The following is a 19,173-nucleotide window of genomic DNA, read 5'->3' on the forward strand; positions in this document are numbered from 1 at the left end:
GCAAACTAAATAGATCCTTCTAACTTAACTTTTAAAATACTCCAAGACCTGTAATATAACTTAAATATATGCTAATTTAACAAGGTATAACTTGGTTTTTCAAAGATTATCTTAAAAACTGTTTTTACGACGTCGGAGTGCCACCGGGGGCTGTTTTGGGTTGGATAATTAAAAACCATCTTAAACTTTGAATTGGAGGTTTATTTTCTGGAAAAATGATTTTTACTATGAATATGATAACACATAAAAATTTCATGATTTAACTCAAAGTATAAGTATTTTTAGAAAAATAATCATTTAAGGTTGTTTACATGATGGAAAATGATTAACTTCATAAGTTTCACTAAAGTTTGACCTATGCCGTGTGATTTTGAATACAAACTAAGGTATTTACAGTTCATAGTCTTAAAGAGGGACTCGATCCAAGGAGATGGCAAGTTGAATCAACGAAAACGGAGTTGTAACGAAGAAACTATGACCGAAACAAAATCGGATATCCAAGACTAGTTTAGCCACGAAAATAATTGGGAAAAATTAAATAAATCACATCTTTTTAAGTTAACATGATATTTTATATATATGTACTTATAATTCAATTTTATATGGTTCAGGATCACCCGTAAACAACACGAGAAGATTAATCATAAGATCCCATGATTGTACGCAACACGTCATTTGACAACACCGGTACTTTATGTACGCAACACGTCATTTGACAACACCGGTACCGTGGGTCAAGATTAATCTCGACCAATACATATACGATGGGGTTTTATTTATTTCGTTGGGGGTTTTATTTATTTCATTGCGGGTATATTAAACATCTAAAAATGAACCATTAAAATTGAATTACTAACAACGAACTGCTAACTACGGACTAAGGAATTATTCAAAGTATTAAAAGTATAACAAGTATATATATGTGACGTTTGTTTAAAAAGAAAAGGTATTGATATATTATATATGGATAGGTTCGTGATATCAACCGGAAGACCAAGTCAAAAATATATATATCTTCAAGACGAACGTGAGTATATAGTCCCACTTTTAAACTCTAAATATTTCGGGATGAGAATACATGTATTTTATGTTTTACGTTATGGACACAAGTAACTGAAAAATATATTCTACGTTGAGTTGTACCACTGGCATACTTCCCTGTAGCTTGGTAACTGTTATTTACAGCGGTATTGTAAACGCGAATCCTGTTGATAGATCTATCGGGCCTGACAACCCCAACCGGACTGGACGACCAGTATTCAACGGTTGCACAGTACTTCGTTTCGTGACTACACTTGGTACGGTGTAGTAAGATTTCATAATAAAGGGAATATGCGACGTGATTAAATGTTAAGTATGGTTACCAAGTGCTCAACCACTTAGAATATTTTTATTAAACTGTTTATATACGAAATCTTGTGGTCTATATATATATATATATTGCTGCCGGCATTAAACCTATATCTCACCAACTTTATGTTGACCTTTTAAAACATGTCTATTCTCAGGTGATTACTAAAGCTTCCGCTGCATTATGTTGAATTTGAGCAGGATCTTGCGTACGCATATTTGTGTCAAAAATAAAACTGCATACCCAAGGATTTGTGTTGTAAAATATGCTCGAAATCGTGTTGTTATCATTATATGTAAAGTTTGTAAGTCGAAGATTATCACTAAACGATAATCATCTTTTTATTGTCTAAAGCTTGTAACAAAAATAATGGTTATGGTTTGTAATGTATAATATATGCAGTTTCTCTTTTAAAAATGTCGCATATAGAGGTCAATACCTCGCAATGAAATCATACGTTATCTAACACGTTCTTATGGTTAAGGACGGGTTATGACATGTGGTATCAGAGCGGTGGTCTTAGCGAACCAGGTTTGCATTAGTGTGTCTAACTGATAAGTCGTTAGGATACATTAGTAAGTCTGGACTTTGACCGGGTCTGATTTAAAAACCATTGCTTATCATTGTTGGTTAAAATTTATATGTAAATATTATGTAGTACTAATGGGTTAGTTGTTGTGTGATAGATGTCGGGCTCAAAACTTGTTATCACATTCAGCGACTCCGAACCAGAATCTTCAGATGGTGTTCCAGTCATTAACCTATCCGATGACGAAAATAATATCTTTGGGGAAGACTCACAAATTCCGGATGAACCGACTATAGAGAACCCGGAAAGTGAACCCGAGGAGGAAAGTGAACCCGAGGAGGAAAGTGAACCCGAGGAGGAAAGTAAACCCGAGGAGGAAAGTGAACCCGAGGAAGAAATACAGGAAATTACAAAAGACGAGTTCGAACTAGGAAAGAAACGAAAGGCTAATGAATTAGAAAATTCAAATCCCGAGTTTAATAAGGATGATGTGGCACCAACTCCACTAGACACTACCACCCCTATTCCCGCTATTCCTATTCGTTCTATCCCGGCATCCAGTTCTTCAGTCCCACAGCCAAAATATAGGCAGACAGCCAGGATAAGCGTTAAGCGATTCTTTGAACCTAAACGTCCTAGAAAATAGACCAAACGATGCGCTGCCGTATTAAACCATGGGATCATATAATGTTTTGTATAATATTATTAGTGTGGTTTGCTTAATGTTCGATGTAAGATAAGCATATGTAAAATAGTGAAGTGTGAAATGCAATAATTTTCCATGGTTAAGTATTATTTAGATGGTAGTAATTGATTCTGTACTAAGCTATTAAGTATGGACATTAACGGGTAGGTACTACCCTAGATATAATTATAAAACGCTAATAAGAAGAAAAGGCTTTTATAATAATACCTGGTTCATATTATTAACAAGCTATAATGTACTATAAATACACACTACATCTATAATAATCCATGTGAATAATTATTTTCTTTCATTAGGAAATGGCGCGATTGAATCGAATGACGGAACAAGAAATCCAGGAACTCATCAATCAGCGAGTGAACGACAGAATGTTATGGGTCGAGGCTGCAAGAGGTGCTGCAGTTAACCAAAATCCTCGTGTGGGGTGCACTTACAAAACTTTTCAAGCTTGCAAGCCCTCATCATTCAGTGGAACAGAAGGACCAATCGGTTTAACCCGGTGGATAGAAAAGATGGAGACTGTGTTTAAAATCAGTGGTTGTGTTGAAAAGGACATGACCAAGTATGCATCGTGCACTTTACAAGATAGTGCACTCACGTGGTGGAAAAATTATGTGAAGGCTGTAGGAGGAGATGTAGCTTATGATACTCCGTGGGAAGAATTCAAAACAATGTTAATCAACGAATATTGTCCAAGGAACGAGGTTAGGAAGTTGGAAGATGAGTTACGAAGTCTGAAGGTTATTGGTACTGAAATCACCAACTACAATCAGCGATTCATGGAATTAGTTTTGCTATGTCCTGAATTGGTTCCAACCGAAGAACGGAAGATTGAAATGTACAAAGATGGTTTGCCCAAAAAGGTCAAGGCAAATGTTACAGCATCGAAACCTAAGACAATTCATGAAGCTATAACCATGGCAAACGAGCTAATGGATCAGGTCATCATGGATAAGAAAGTATCCAATACTGATGTGAAGGTATCAGGTAACAAAAGAAAGTGGAATGGAAATTATGATCGAGGTAACCAACAACAATCTTTTAAGAAACAAGAAAACACGCAAGGTGCGGGTAGTGGTTTAAGCTTTGGTTATAAAGGACAAAATCCTTTATGCAACCGATGCCACAAACATCACTCTGGTTACTGTAATGTGGTATGCAACAAATGTAATCGAAAGGGTCATCTTGCTGAAGATTGTAGGGCTCTCGTTACAAATACAAATGGTACCAAGACTCTTGCCACCAATGCAAATAGAACTGCTTTGGCTACCATTACTTGTTTTGGGTGTGGAAAACAAGGTCACTATAAGAGCCAGTGCCCGAATCCAGAGAAGAATATCGGACCTGCACGTGGGAGAGCATTTGTTATTAATGCTAGAGAGGCATGTGAAGACCCGGAGCTTGTTACGGGTACGTTTACCATTAATAACTTATCCGCATCTATTATATTTGATACTGGTGCTGATAGAAGTTACGTGTGTAGAGACTTTCACGCTAAATTGAATTGTTCATCATTACCTCTAGATGCTAAGTACATGATTGAGTTAGCTAATGGTAAACTAATTAAAGCCGATAAAATTTGCCGTGATTGTAAAATAAATTTAGCCGGAGAAACATTTAAGATTGATTTGATACCCGTAGAGTTAGGAAGTTTTGATGTAATAGTCGGCATGGACTGGATGTCCAAAATAGGAGCCGAAGTTGTGTGCGCCAAGAAGGCAATTCGCATTCCTCGTAAGAATAAAACGCCAGTAATGATTTATGGAGAGAAGGGTAACTCAAAGCTAAAACTCATTAGTTATTTGAAAGCTCAAAAGTGCTTGAAGAAAGGGTGCTATGCTATCTTAGCACATGTTAATAAAGTCGAAAAGAAAGAAAAAGAGAAGTGCATCAATGACGTGCCTGTGGCAAGAGATTTTCCTGAAGTATTTCCGGAAGAGTTGCCGGGATTACCTCCATTTAGATCTGTAGAATTTCAAATAGATCTTGTACCAGGAGCTGCACCGGTTGCCCGTGCTCCATATAGACTTGCACCGTCCGAGTTAAAAGAACTTCAGAGTCAGTTAAAAGAATTACTGGATCGTGGATTCATACGACCAAGTACTTCACCGTGGGGAGCTCCAATTTTATTCGTCAAGAAGAAAGACGGATCTTTCCGAATGTGTATAGATTATCGTGAATTAAATAAGTTAACTATCAAGAATCGGTATCCACTACCGAGAATTGACGACTTATTTGATCAACTTCAAGGATCATGTGTGTACTCGAAAATTGACCTAAGATCGGGCTATCATCAATTACGTGTCAAAGAAGAAGATATACCGAAAACTGCTTTTCGGACACGTTATGGTCATTACGAATTTTTGGTCATGCCGTTTGGGTTGACAAATGCGCCAGCTGTATTCATGGACCTCATGAATCGAGTTTGTAGTCCATATTTAGATAAGTTTGTTATCGTTTTCATTGATGATATTCTTATCTATTCCAAGAGTGAGCAAGAGCATGAGCAGCATTTAAGGTTGATATTAGAGTTGTTAAGAAAAGAACAGCTATATGCTAAATTTTCTAAATGTGCTTTCTGGTTGAAAGAAGTGCAATTTCTTGGCCACGTTGTTAGTAGCAAAGGAATTCAGGTTGATCCAGCAAAAATTGAAGCCATTGAAAAATGGGAGACTCCAAAGACACCAACGCAGATACGCCAATTTTTGGGTTTAGCCGGTTATTATAGAAGGTTTATTCAAGATTTTTCCCGAATAGCTAAGCCGTTGACAGCGTTAACGCAAAAAGGGAAGAAATATGAATGGACCTCTGAGCAGGAGAACGCATTTCAAATACTAAAGAAGGAGTTAACTACGGCGCCTATTTTATCGTTACCAGAAGGGAACGATGATTTTGAAATATATTGTGACGCTTCACGACAAGGTTTTGGTTGCGTTCTTATGCAACGGAAGAGAGTTATTGCATACGCATCCCGACAATTGAAGATTCACGAGCGGAATTATACGACGCATGATCTAGAATTGGGAGCAGTTGTGTTTGCATTGAAGATGTGGAGACACTACTTGTATGGGGTTAAATTCACTGTGTTTACTGATCATAAAAGCCTTCAACATATTTTTGATCAGAAACAATTGAACATGAGGCAACGTAGGTGGGTCGAGTTAATAAATGACTATGATTGTGAAATTCGCTATCATCCCGGGAAAGCGAACGTAGTGGCCGATGCTCTAAGCAGAAAGGAACGAGAACCAATCCGAGTTCGAGCAATGAACATAAAAATTCGCATGAATCTCAACTCACAAATCAAAGAGGTTCAACAAGAAGCACTCAATAAAGAAAACATAAGAAATGAAATAATGAAGAAGTATGAGAAGCAACTCGTTATACGGGAAGACGGAATTCGATATTTTGCAAATCGTATTTGGGTACCGAAGTTGGGTGGATTAAGGAAGTTGATATTGAACGAGGCACATAAGACAAGATACTCGATACATCCTGGAGTTGGAAAGATGTATCAAGATCTTAAGACACGTTATTGGTGGCCTAATTTAAAGACAGACGTAGCAACATATGTTGGGGAGTGTTTAACTTGTTCCAAGGTCAAAGCAGAACACCAGAAGCCGTCAGGGTTACTTCAACAACCAGAAATCCCAGAATGGAAATGGGATGGTATTACCATGGATTTCATCACGAAGTTACCAAAGACTGCCTGGGGTTACGACACCATTTGGGTGATTGTTGATCGTCTCACCAAGTCTGCACATTTCTTGCCTATAAAGGAAACGGATAGAATGGAGAAACTATTACGATTGTATATAAAGGAAGTTGTTTCAAGGCATGGAATACCTATTTCCATTATATCTGATCGTGATAGTAGATTTACCTCAAAGTTCTGGCAATCACTACAGGAGGCAATAGGAACTCGTCTGGATATGAGTACCGCATATCAACCGCAAACCGACGGGCAGAGTGAAAGAACAATTCAGACTCTTGAAGACATGCTCAGGGCATGTGTGATCGATTTTGGAAACGGATGGGATAAGTATTTACCGTTAGCAGAATTCTCGTATAATAATAGTTATCATGCGAGCATTAAAGCTGCACCATTCGAAGCATTGTATGGAAGGAAGTGTAGATCTCCTATCTGTTGGAATGAAGTAGGAGATCGACATTTAACTGGTCCCGAGATCATACACGAAACGACTGAGAAGATAGTACAAATCAAGGAGAGATTGAAAACAGCCCGTAGTCGCCAAAAGAGCTACGCCGATGTCCGAAGGAAACCATTAGAGTTTCAGATCGGTGACATGGTTATGCTAAAGGTGTCACCTTGGAAAGGTGTGATACGTTTTGGAAAAAGGGGTAAACTGAACCCAAGATATGTAGGCCCGTTCAAGATCATCGAACGCATTGGACCGGTAGCTTATCGACTCGAGTTACCGCAACAACTCGCCGGAGTACATAATACCTTTCACGTCTCGAACCTTAAGAAGTGTCTTGCAAAGGAAGACCTCACCATTCCTCTTGAAGAAATCCATGTCGACGAGAAACTACAATTCATCGAAGAACCAATCGAAATCATGGATCGTGAATTTAAACGGCTCAAGCAGAGCAACATACCGATCGTTAAGGTTCGTTGGAATGCTCGAAGGGGTCCCGAGTTTACTTGGGAACGAGAGGATCAAATGAAACAAAAGTATCCACACTTGTTTCCCGATGACGCAAAATAGGTACAATTTTAAAATTTCGGGACGAAATTTATTTAACGGGTAGGTACTGTAATGACCCGCACTTTTTCGATCATTCTATATTTATAAGATTAATATTTACATAAATTAAACCTTACCAACATGACAAGCAATCCAAATTGTCGAGACTTATGTTTTTCGAAAAGAGTTTTACACAACGTTTGACCGTCTAGTTTGACCGATGATATCACGAACTATACAATATATGATAATTATACGTTTGTGTATATATATGTATATATACATATTTAACATGACCTAAGAATGTTTTAATATCTCATTTTGTATTAATAACAATAAGTTATAAGTATATTTTGAAACTACTAACTTAAGTTTTCAAAACGATAACCATACGTAACGTTATTTGACTTAAATACTTATGACCTATAATGTTTATACATATATCGTATAAGTAATGTATTTAATCACTTTTAAAGACTTAAATACATAAAACAATATAAGTATATTTACAAAAGATAACTATATTTGAATCCTCGTTCCGTTTTCTCAAAGATTTCTATACGTATACCTAGGGTATATGTACCCGTATCATACGCAGCTTCTAGATGTATTTACTATTGGTATATACCAATAAAAATCTGCTCCTTAGCAGCCTTAAATGATTAAGAAACATGTGGAACCAACCATTTGTCAAGTAGCATGAATTATTTAGCAAGAAAACAAAGTTAGGTATTTTTTTTTTCCTTTATAACCTAAAAACGTTTTTATGCATGCACACCATTTTTTCACCCCATTTTCTCATACTTACCCTTCCATTTCTCTCTCAAAATACTCTTAACTTCATACTTGATCATCTCCAAGCATTTTCCCCATCATTTAGCTTCAAAAACAACACTTAAACCTCATAAGAAAACCTTACAAAAACACTTCAAGAAATCCTTCCAAGAACACCAACTTACTTCCAATCTTTCATCCACTTCCTTCACCCTTTTGGTTCTAGGTTCTTAATCCTCTTTTACAACAACCTTGTCCAAGGAACTTGAGGTAGTAACTATGTTCATAACCTTATTCGATTCATATATATATAGCTATCTTATTTTGTGGTATAAAATTTTAACAACAAGAACATAGTTTGAATGTTTTCAAACTTGTTTGCAAACTAAATAGATCCTTCTAACTTAACTTTTAAAATACTCCAAGACCTGTAATATAACTTAAATATATGCTAATTTAACAAGGTATAACTTGGTTTTTCAAAGATTATCTTAAAAACTGTTTTTACGACGTCGGAGTGCCACCGGGGGCTGTTTTGGGTTGGATAATTAAAAACCATCTTAAACTTTGAATTGGAGGTTTATTTTCTGGAAAAATGATTTTTACTATGAATATGATAACACATAAAAATTTCATGATTTAACTCAAAGTATAAGTATTTTTAGAAAAATAATCATTTAAGGTTGTTTACATGATGGAAAATGATTAACTTCATAAGTTTTACTAAAGTTTGACCTATGCCGTGTGATTTTGAATACAAACTAAGGTATTTACAGTTCATAGTCTTAAAGAGGGACTCGATCCAAGGAGATGGCAAGTTGAATCAACGAAAACGGAGTTGTAACGAAGAAACTATGACCGAAACAAAATCGGATATCCAAGACTAATTTAGCCACGAAAATAATTGGGAAAAATTAAATAAATCACATCTTTTTAAGTTAACATGATATTTTATATATATGTACTTATAATTCAATTTTATATAGTTCAGGATCACCCGTAAACAACACGAGAAGATTAATCATAAGATCCCATGATTGTACGCAACACGTCATTTGACAACACCGGTACTTAATGTACGCAACACGTCATTTGACAACACCGGTACCGTGGGTCAAGATTAATCTCGACCAATACATATACGATGGGGTTTTATTTATTTTGTTGGGGGTTTTATTTATTTCATTGCGGGTATATTAAACATCTAAAAATGAACCATTAAAATTGAATTACTAACAACGAACTGCTAACTACGGACTAAGGAATTATTCAAAGTATTAAAAGTATAACAAGTATATATATGTGACGTTTGTTTAAAAAGAAAATGTATTGATATATTATATATGGATAGGTTCGTGATATCAACCGGAAGACCAAGCCAAAAATATATATATCTTCAAGACGAACGTGAGTATATAGTCCCACTTTTAAACTCTAAATATTTCGGGATGAGAATACATGTATTTTATGTTTTACGTTATGGACACAAGTAACTGAAAAATATATTCTACGTTGAGTTGTACCACTGGCATACTTCCCTGTAGCTTGGTAACTGTTATTTACAGCGGTATTGTAAACGCGAATCCTGTTGATAGATCTATCGGGCCTGACAACCCCAACCGGACTGGACGACCAGTATTCAACGGTTGCACAGTACTTCGTTTCGTGACTACACTTGGTACGGTGTAGTAAGATTTCATAATAAAGGGAATATGCGACGTGATTAAATGTTAAGTATGGTTACCAAGTGCTCAACCACTTAGAATATTTTTATTAAACTGTTTATATACGAAATCTTGTGGTCTATATATATATATTGCTGCCGGCATTAAACCTATATCTCACCAACTTTATGTTGACCTTTTAAAACATGTCTATTCTCAGGTGATTACTAAAGCTTCCGCTGCATTATGTTGAATTTGAGCAGGATCTTGCGTACGCATATTTGTGTCAAAAATAAAACTGCATACCCAAGGATTTGTGTTGTAAAATATGCTCGAAATCGTGTTGTTATCATTATATGTAAAGTTTGTAAGTCGAAGATTATCGCTAAACGATAATCATCTTTTTATTGTCTAAAGCTTGTAACAAAAATAATGGTTATGGTTTGTAATGTATAATATATGCAGTTTCTCTTTTAAAAATGTCGCATATAGAGGTCAATACCTCGCAATGAAATCATACGTTATCTAACACGTTCTTATGGTTAAGGACGGGTTATGACAATTGTCCTCACCGTAGTAGACCTCGGAGTTGCCAAAGTTAGATTGGTCTGGAGTAACATGGTGACTAGAGCCTGTGTCTGGGATCCAAGAGGTTGACGCTTGTGAGAGATAGTCTGTAAAGTTGGCTGAAGGTGACTGTCGTCTCATAGTAGCAGTGTTACGATTAGGGCATTGAGATGGGATGTGCCCAATCCCACACCTGCTGCATGTGCCAAAAACTGTGTTTTGATTAGAAGCCCAGTTAAAGGAATTTTGATTACCTGCTTGATTTCTGTTGTTGAAGTTGCCTCGTCCACGTCTGTAGTCACGTCCACGACCACGGTTATTGCTAGACCGGTTAGTGTACATGGCTTGTGCAGCCGGTGTATGAGCAGGTTGAGCTTGGAGTCCAAGTTGAGATAAAAGCAGTTGTATGGCTTGAAGTTGATCTGTTTGTGAAGCGGGCAAGAAATTATAAGGAGCTGTTGAATTGCGACTTTGTGTGCTAGTCGTGAATGCTTGAGCTGAAGGAATGTCGGGTACAGATTTCTTGATCATGTAGTCGTGGTCTGATAGTAGGCCATGAAGGTCTACAAAGGTAGGGGGCTTTTCGCGATCCAGAAGGCTTGATTTTAAACCATTATATTCCTCTCGTAGTCCTGATATAACTAACATCACCATATCTTTTTCTTTCATTTTTTTGCCTATGTTAGCGAGCGCAACATCGTATTCTTGAGTCCTAGTTAGGTATTCTGCAGTATTTCATCTGGCTTCATCTGTAGTCTGAGAAGTTGGGTTTTCAAAGTGTATTCCCGAGAGGAAGTGTGAGGAGCGTAGGCACGCTCAAGGGACAACCATAGATCACGAGACGTTAGTCCTTGAACATGTTGAAATGATGCTTCGGATATGGTAGAAATGAGGAGCATTCGTATATGAGCATCATTAGAGACCCAATTAATGTAATTGGGGTTTTGTGGTTGAGACTGTGTTTCTTCATCTTTTTCTGGTGATTGGACCGAGGATGGGACATTTTTAGGTGGACAAGGGATTGTGCCATCAATATAGTCAAACAATTTGTTGGTGACGAAGAACGGTTTGACCATTGTTTTCCAGTAACCGTAGTTCGTGGGAGATAAGGTGAAACCAAATTTGTGAGAGTTGTGTGCGGCTTTCTCTGTTGTAGTAAAGGTAGCTAGTAGTGCCATTTTCAGAAATATAGAAAAAGATACAGTAGATATACAGTAACAATATATTGTTTTTTTTTTCTTTTTCGAATTTTTTTTTTTCGTTTTTTTTTTGAAAAGAAAATAAATAAAAATAAAATATATAATAATAGTAGTGGGGTTAGTGGTGGGCAGAGAATAAAAAGCAAAGCAGTTCACCTACTCCTTCCATTTTACTCTATTTCCAAAACAAAACAAAAATGAAACCAAAAAGAAGAAAACCAGTGGTGGATAGTGGATCCGTCGGTGAATAGTGGCAGCCGGCGGTGGTGAATAGTGGCGGCCGGCAGTGAATAGTGACCAAAAAATTTGAAATTTTCAGGGTTTGATCGGAATTTGATTCCGAAGTGAATGGGTTTGGGCTGAAATTTATTTGCGTGTGTTCTTAGATTAATTCCGCATCTAGTGTTAGTCTTGGTTGATTAGTGCTTTGAGTGACGGTGATTTTGTGGGTTGAGCGGATTTAGTTGTTATGACCTGAAAAACTTTTTTCTGATGTGAACGTTCCAACAACGCTGCATTCACAGAGCATACTTTAAGTTTTAAAGGTCAGTTTTTTTGTTGTTGCCGGAATAGTAGCTGCCGGTTTTGTGACCGGAATAGTGGCTGCCGGAATTGTTGCCGGACTTAGGCCTTTACAGCTCTGATACCATATTAAATGATATAATAGAGGAAGAGAGATATTGAATTGAACTTGTATGTTCTGTGTGTTTATAATCGGTACATAAGCCTCCATTATATAGGAGTAACAATTACATAATATATCCCTACACTATAGCAATAACATAGCCTTATACAATTATATTTGTCTAATAATGATAAACAGTTAATGCGTCAAATTTGATTTCGAAAAGGGTACTGTCACAACAACAAAAAACATAGTAAACACCTTTTTTATGCTAGATAATACTAGGAAAACTTTCGACCCGCTTGACCCGTTTGACTTTTCTCGCGTCTAGCTAAATTATAGATTTTTCCCATTTGACTCATCAGAGATAAAAACATAAACCAAGTGACCCATTCTCAAGTAAGTGGGTTGACATTGCCACATATGGTAAAAGATGATGTGGAACTTACGGTTTAAATATGTGAGAGCGAAAGTGAAGAGAATGTTGAAAAGAACAGTAAAAGAAACAAGAGCTGCTACTCCTATCCAAAACATGTTCCTATCAGGAGTGACATCGAATACTCGTAAAACCGCTACACCGAGTTCAGTTGCGTTGTCCGAAGCTTGAAATCGTACGTAAAAATCTTTACTTCACCACTTTTTTTTTTGTTACAAAAAGTATTAACGAAACGTTATAAGAAATGTATTAGCAACGCACCAATTTGTTCATCCATCTTGAAGCAAACATTTCGTTTATAGTCGAGGCATTAAAACCGTAGCTGAAAGGTGAAACCCAGTACGCCCAACTCCACCATTTCGGGATTTTGCCTGTTACATGACAAGCACAATTAAGAAATATTATGGAGACTTTAACAAACATAAATTTACTCTTGTGATAATGGGCAGTTTGTCTAATGAGTTGAAATGGGTCAACTTTAGTATGGGTTGTTCCGGGTCACATTCAGTTGACCTGCAACTCTTTTTTTTAGAATTTCTTTTAAACTATCAATGTGTTAGTCACAAATACAAAATCAATGGTCCTACATTGATAGAATCTGTATTTTTTAATAAATGATTTAGGAGGTTCTAGTCATTAATCGGTTTGACATGTTCAACCCGTTCTGGTTTTAGCTAAAAAATTTAACATGACTTGTTTTTTACAATCCAAATCAATTGGTTTTAGAGTAAATGTGCTATAAAGCATATTGCATGTTTACTTTCCACTTAATGATCTGTTTCTGTACAGCTCTTAATTCAGTAAATAAAAGTGTTATTTCTTTTTCACTTAATCTGCCACTTAATCTGAAAAATGGTTTGTTTGCAAGAGACATATTATCAGAGACCATTTCCCAAACAGAGGCATATGGAAACAACACTTAATGCAAAATAAAAGTGAACAACTTAACGTCAAGCCTACCTTTAGGAAGGATGAAACCACCGACAAGGAACGCTAATTCAACTGTAAGAACTCCGCCAGTATTTGCAATTGTCATCGTTCGGCAAACTGATGCAAGGAACCTGAATAGTCCCCCAGCCATTTGTTGAAGTAGAAATATCAACAGGAATTGCTTGAAGAACCTGAAACATAAAATTTCAAGTTAATTAAGATAAATAGATGATAATGATTAGCAACAAAAGTTAATGTTTGTACACTTGGTATGCAAATTTCATGCTTAAGAAAAAACAATTATCTTTTAACCAGAACCCAATGATCTAATTATCCTCCTCAATGATCTTTTATGGTATATTGGTAAGCAAATTGCATGCTTAAGAAAAAAAAAACTAAACTAGAAGTGAAAATTTCGACCCATTAATTATTTATGGGTTGATTTAGTATCTGGTACCTATCAAGCATGTAAAATCAAGAAATTTTGCAAAGGAGTAAGTGATCAAATAGGATGAAAGTCACCCATTGTCTATTTTTCACATACAACTCCAAAAATAACATTTTTATTGATTTAGTTTAAAACGTAAAAGGTAGAAGGTTTTCCCTGTTCGGGTCAACGCGGTGTGGCCCTGATTATACATATAATGATCCGTCTCAAAAAGACACTAATTAGCAGCATCCCGGCTAGGGATTTTACCCGGCATAAGCCTATCCAGGAAAAGGATGTCTTCCCAGCATCACCTCAGTAACCTGACCAGAAGGTTACTCATGCATGCACCGGGGAAGGACCACCTCGGGCAACGGCTAGCCGGGAACACCACGTAAAAATCCAGCCCGGATAAGCATACACACTGCTGGTACCACCTAGCCAGATGCAAAGGCGTTAAGAAGATAAGGATTATATCAACACAAATAAGCCTGTTGATAAACCGACAACAATTTTTGCCCGATCATGACAAACACCGTAAAGAAACACTTAGAGTAAATACGAAGCAAAGCCCCTTCCGGCTAATCAAGGTATTCACCCGTAATGACCTAGTCGGGGCCACCACACTACCGGGATTACCACGGCTTCCCGGTTTAATATTTTCGAGCCGGTACAAGGATAACGTCCCGCGACAAGTGTAGTGACCCGAACTTTTCCATGTTTATATATATTAATTGAGATTGATATTTACATGATTAAATGTTTCCAACATGTTAAGCAATCAAACTTGTTAAGACTTGATTAATTAAAAGATGTTTCATATAGACAATTGACCACCCAAGTTGACCGGTGATTCACGAACGTTAAAACTTGTAAAAACTATATGATGACATATATATGGATATATATATAGTTAACATGATACTATGATAAGTAAACATATCATTAAGTATATTAACAATGAACTACATATGTAAAAACAAGACTACTAACTTAATGATTTTTAAACGAGACATATATGTAGCGATTATCGTTGTAAAGACATTTAATGTATATATATCATATTAAGAGATATTCATACATGATAATATCATGATAATATAATAATTTAAAATCTCATTTGATATTATAAACATTGGGTTAACAACATTTAACAAGATCGTTAACCTAAAGGTTTCAAAACAACACTTACATGTAACGACTAACGATGACTTAACGACTCAGTTAAAATGTATATACATGTAGTGTTTTAATATGTATTTATACACTTTTGAAAGACTTCAATACACTTATCAAAATACTTCTACTTAACAAAAATTCTTACAATTACATCCTCGTTCAGTTTCATCAACAATTCTACTCGTATGCACCCATATTCATACTCGTACAATACACAGCTTTTAGATGTATGTACTATTGGTATATACACTCCAATGATCAGCTCTTAGCAGCTCATGTGAGTCACCTAACACATGTGGGAACCATCATTTGGCAACTAGCATGAAATATCTCATAAAATTACAAAAATATGAGTAATCATTCATGACTTATTTACATGAAAACAAAATTACATATCCTTTATATCTAATCCATACACCAACGACCAAAAACACCTACAAACACTTTCATTCTTCAATTTTCTTCATCTAATTGATCTCTCTCAAGTTCTATCTTCAAGTTCTAAGTGTTCTTCATATATTCTACAAGTTCTAGTTACATAAAATCAAGAATACTTTCAAGTTTGCTAGCTCACTTCCAATCTTGTAAGGTGATCATCCAACCTCAAGAAATCTTTGTTTCTTACAGTAGGTTATCATTCTAATACAAGGTAATAATCATATTCAAACTTTGGTTCAATTTCTATAACTATAACAATCTTATTTTAAGTGATGATCTTACTTGAACTTGTTTTCGTGTCATGATTCTGCTTCAAGAACTTCGAGCCATCCAAGGATCCGTTGAAGCTAGATCCATTTTTCTCTTTTCCAGTAGATTTATCCAAGGAACTTAAGGTAGTAATGATGTTCATAACATCATTCGATTCATACATATAAAGCTATCTTATTCGAAGGTTTAAACTTGTAATCACTAGAACATAGTTTAGTTAATTCTAAACTTGTTCGCAAACAAAAGTTAATCCTTCTAACTTGACTTTTAAAATCAACTAAACACATGTTCTATATCCATATTATATGCTAACTTAATGATTTAAAACCCGGAAACACGAAAAACACCGTAAAACCGGATTTACGCCGTCGTAGTAACACCGCGGGCTGTTTAGGGTTAGTTAATTAAAAACTATGATAAACTTTGATTTAAAAGTTGTTATTCTGAGAAAATGATTTTTATTATGAACATGAAACTATATCCAAAAATTATGGTTAAACTCAAAGTGGAAGTATGTTTTCTAAAATGGTCATCTAGACGTCGTTCTTTCGACTGAAATGACTACCTTTACAAAAATGACTTGTAACTTATTTTTCCGACTATAAACCTATACTTTTTCTATTTAGATTCATAAAATAGAGTTCAATATGAAACCATAGAAATTTGATTCACTCAAAACGGATTTAAAATGAAGAAGTTATGGGTAAAACAAGATTGGATAATTTTTCTCATTTTAGCTACGTGAAAATTGGTAACAAATCTATTCCAACCATAACTTAATCAACTTGTATTGTATATTATGTAATCTTGAGATACCATAGACACGTATACAATGTTTCGACCTATCATGTCGACACATCTATATATATTTCGGAACAACCATAGACACTCTATATGTGAATGTTGGAGTTAGCTATACAGGGTTGATGTTGATTCCAAAATATATATAGTTTGAGTTGTGATCAATATTGAGATATGTATACACTGGGTCGTGGATTGATTCAAGATAATATTTATCGATTTATTTCTGTACATCTAACTGTGAACAACTAGTTGTAGGTTACTAACGAGGACAGCTGACTTAATAAACTTAAAACATCAAAATATATTAAAAGTGTTGTAAATATATTTTGAACATACTTTCATATATATGTATATATTGTTATAGGTTCGTGAATCAACCAGTGGCCAAGTCTTACTTCCCGACGAAGTAAAAATCTGTGAAAGTGAGTTATAGTCCCACTTTTAAAATCTAATATTTTTGGGATGAGAATACATGCAGGTTTTATAAATGATTTACAAAATAGACACAAGTACGTGAAACTACATTCTATGGTTGAATTATCGAAATCGAATATGCCCCTTTTTATTAAGTCTGGTAATCTAAGAATTAGGGAACAGACACCCTAATTGACGCGAATCCTAAAGATAGATCTATTGGGCCTAACAAACCCCATCCAAAGTACCGGATGCTTTAGTACTTCGAAATTTATATCATATCCGAAGGGTGTCCCGGAATGATGGGGATATTCTTATATATGCATCTTGTTAATGTCGGTTACCAGGTGTTCACCATATGAATGATTTTTATCTCTATGTATGGGATGTGTATTGAAATATGAAATCTTGTGGTCTATTATTATGATTTGATATATATAGGTTAAACCTATAACTCACCAACATTTTTGTTGACGTTTTAAGCATGTTTATTCTCAGGTGATTATTAAGAGCTTCCGCTGTCGCATACTTAAATAAGGACGAGATTTGGAGTCCATGCTTGTATGATATTGTGTAAAAACTGCATTCAAGAAACTTATTTTGTTGTAACATATTTGTATTGTAAACCATTATGTAATGGTCGTGTGTAAACAGGATATTTTAGATTATCATTATTTGATAATCTACGTAAAGCTTTTTAAACCTTTATTGATGAAATAAAGGTTATGGTTTATTTTAAAATGAATGCAGTCTTTGAAAATCGTCTCATATAGAGGTTAAAACCTCGCAACGAAATCAATTAATATGGAACGTTTTTAATCAATAAGAACGGGACATTTTAGTTGGTATCCGAGCGTTGGTCTTAGAGAACCAGAATTTTGCATTAATGTGTCTTATCGAGTTTTTTAGGATGCATTAGTGAGTCTGGACTTCGACCGTGTTTACTTGAAAAATGATTGCTTAACAAATTTTGTTGGAAACTATATATTTTTAACATGTGAATATTATGTGATATATTAATCTCTTAACGCGTTTGATATTATGTGATAGATGTCTACCTCTAGAACAAGTCCCATTGACTCACCTAATAATAATGAAGAGTCAAATGTAAATTGGAATGATTCGTGGACTGATTCACAAGTTCCCGAAGAGGAACCGGAAGAAGAGTCGGAACCAGAAGAAGAATCGGAACCGGAAGAAGAATCGGAACCGGATGAAGAAATAGAACCGGTGGGGGAAATAATAAAACGGTTAAGTAAAAGAAAATCCTCAACCAACCGACCAAGGTTAATTATGGTCAATGGTGTTTCCGCCAAGGAAGCAAAATATTGGGAGGATTACCAATTCTCCGATGAATCGGATTCCGACGAGAATTCCGATGATGTTATAGAAATTACCCCAACTGAATTTAAAAAGGCAAAAGAAAATAATAAGGGAAAGGGCATAAAAATAGAGAAATCTAATTCCAACCCCGATGAACTTTATATGTATCGTCAACCCCCGAAGTCCTTAAGTTGTAACAATGACCCGGGAACCTCTAAACCACCAGGTTTTTCTAAACCAATGTGGAAAACGACGGCTCGTATTAGGGGAACGTCATATATCCCTAGAAACTTGGCAAAACGAACCAAAAACCGAAGAAGAAGAAACAAGCGAGTCAGAATAAGATAGTTGTATTCGTGTGGTGTAATATATGTAATATAGTGTGATTATGCTTTATGATATATGTAAAAATTGCTTGTATTAATAAATATTTTTTTTTTATGAATCTAACTCTTGTCTATTTTACAGTATAAAAACACAAAATGGATAGACAACCCAATATTTTAAGAGACCTACCAGGAGACATGATTGATGAAATCTTGTCTAGAGTCGGTCAGAATTCTTCGGCACAACTATTTAAGGCAAGATCAGTTTGTAAGACATTCGAAGAACGTTCCAAGAATGCCTTGGTTTATAAAAGGCTTTCGTTCGAAAGATGGGGGATATCACATTGGGAAATCCATAAGTTACAATGTGTTTACTTTGACGCATATATTGCGGGGAACCCAAATGATATTTTACGCAATGGGTTAAGAAATTATTTTGACTCAATATATCCAAATATTGGACTTCGTGATTTAGAAAAAGCGGCTAACATGTAACATAAAG

The 19,173-nt window shown here is 35.6% G+C and overlaps 1 pseudogene; it reads right to left on the reverse strand.

Annotated features, from left to right (window-relative positions):
- The window catches only part of LOC139874897 (ABC transporter G family member 29-like), a 155,546-nt pseudogene that overhangs the window by 36,924 nt on the left and 99,449 nt on the right, over positions 1-19,173 (reverse strand).

Source organism: Rutidosis leptorrhynchoides, chromosome 11, assembly GCF_046630445.1.
Source record: "Rutidosis leptorrhynchoides isolate AG116_Rl617_1_P2 chromosome 11, CSIRO_AGI_Rlap_v1, whole genome shotgun sequence".
NCBI classification, from domain to species: Eukaryota; Viridiplantae; Streptophyta; class Magnoliopsida; order Asterales; family Asteraceae; genus Rutidosis; species Rutidosis leptorrhynchoides.